The 1,968-nt window shown below is 34.9% G+C and overlaps 1 long non-coding RNA gene across 1 annotated transcript; it reads right to left on the reverse strand.

Annotated features, from left to right (window-relative positions):
* Nucleotides 1-195: 195 nt before the first annotated feature.
* On the reverse strand, nucleotides 196-1,638 carry LOC105118487 (uncharacterized). Its single transcript, XR_840951.1, has 2 exons — nucleotides 1,548-1,638; nucleotides 196-264 (listed from the first exon to the last, which is right to left on the reverse strand). It is a non-coding gene; the product is annotated as an uncharacterized LOC105118487 (long non-coding RNA).
* Nucleotides 1,639-1,968: the final 330 nt, after the last annotated feature.

Consider the following 1,968-nt stretch of genomic DNA (forward strand, 5'->3'; position numbering starts at 1 on the left):
CAGCCAGACCCACACAAATCTCATTCAGTATGCTGCTCAGCTGAATGTCCGATATGGCACTTTCACTTAAAACAATTCCTTCCATTAATTTACACTTCTTTCATTACTCAGCCACTTGATGTGAACACAATATAATTTAGCTAATTGATAAATTCCAGTGAGAGCTAGAATAGTTGCCATGGAATAGTCTTCCCACCTTCTCACACTACCCTTTCCACCAGTGCGAACTGCAGTGGCCATCTTCATAAGCTTCTCCCGATCCATCTATATAAAAGAGAATAAGGATTACAAAGAAAAGAATTGTACAATGCATTGACCAATTAAAACCTGAACATGAAAATGCTTACGAGGAATTCGAACAAAAGCACTATGTATACAGCACGAACCAAACCACCACAAGATTATTAATCGCCCGCATGTTCCATTAAACATTCATGATAACAGAATATAATGTAAGGGTGACAACTTAAAAACTGCATTTTTTTAACCATAGAGAAAATTGAATTACTAGAAGACATCAAAGGAGAAAATAGCCTGGCACCAAAAGTCTAACATTCCATGTTCAGGGCAATTTGTCAGCACCTTTTGTTGAATATCATGGGTCATAACATCTGCCCTGCCCCCAAAAAATCGCAAACAGCAGTGAAACTCAGACCCTCTTTTACCTATTATTACTAATATACCAAGTTTGACTAAAATCTAGAAAATGAAAAGGATAAAAGAACAAAATATAAGTGAACTAAAGGCGACAAAAAATAAGCTCGTGTTTATATCATAAGAGCTTAGGAATTTGAATTGATAAAAAAAAAAAGACTAGAGCTTCCAAATGGAAGAAATCATATCCACTAAATCCTCCTAAAACAGCTTCCACACGATTAAGCTTAAGACTCTAATATTTTGGTTCTGATTGTTATTGAAACTATTTTGATTTTATGCTTTGGTATAATCAGGTGGTTTTATAATAATTATAGGCAACTCTAGGAGAGCAAGAATTAACAGCTAACAAGTTCTTATCAAACTAGAGATTATAAAGCAAGTTCCACAAACTCAAGAAACACAGTCCACCAAAACAAGTAAACAAAGTAGCAAATCCAGTTATAAGTAGTTAATCAATTTACTTAGCAGATAAAACCATTATTAAACCTTCAGTAATAATACTTCGAAATGGGCTTAAATTTTCGTACTTCACTCAAATCTTGATAGTTTAACTTCAAAACAAACCAAATTAATCACATTATGGGTAACAAAACAACTTCATTAAACATCATAGTCAAAAGCCCTAAACAGAGATTGACAGTTTCTTTTCACTTCAAACCACAAAAACCATCAAATCAAGCTCTACAGGCTTCAGCAAGGAAAACCCATATCACCAAAAACCACTAAAAAAAAAAGAAAAAACTAGTATTAACTAGAAATGAATAAAAAGATGCAAACTTGAACAAGCAAAGACTTGGAAAAAAATCCCAGATAAAAGATAAAAGCAACGGAATTAAAAGCCAATGTAAAAAAATATGAATGAATCTAGGGTTTTCAGGGTTTTTGTTTACCTTAGTTTGTTTATTGGGTTTTGGGAGATAGGTAGGAGAGTGTTTTTTCAGCTCTCAATAACAGGCGGCGATAAGGGAGACCCTTTTTATGCGCTGTGTACATGAGCGTTTTTAAAGAGAATCTCTGACGGTGCGTATGCAATCAATTTGCACGTGTCAACATCTTGAGAATATTTTCTGTACACTTTCTTTTTTTGCTGTGCACTTTAGCATCTCTCCTCTCACTGCCTCTGCGTTTAAGTTTTAACTGTTCCGAAGCGTACAATAAGGTCGCGTTTCGAGTTTCGACCCGCCAAAAGTGCGTTTTGGGTCAAAACTTGCATGGCCCAGTTAATAGATGGGCTTTATATTGGCCTCTATACCCTGCAACCCCTACTTTGTCTCAGATTAATAGTAAAAAAACATTTAATATAAAAATAAG

Source organism: Populus euphratica, unplaced genomic scaffold (genome assembly GCF_000495115.2).
Source record: "Populus euphratica unplaced genomic scaffold, PopEup_1.0 scaffold1985.1, whole genome shotgun sequence".
Taxonomy (NCBI): domain Eukaryota; kingdom Viridiplantae; phylum Streptophyta; class Magnoliopsida; order Malpighiales; family Salicaceae; genus Populus; species Populus euphratica.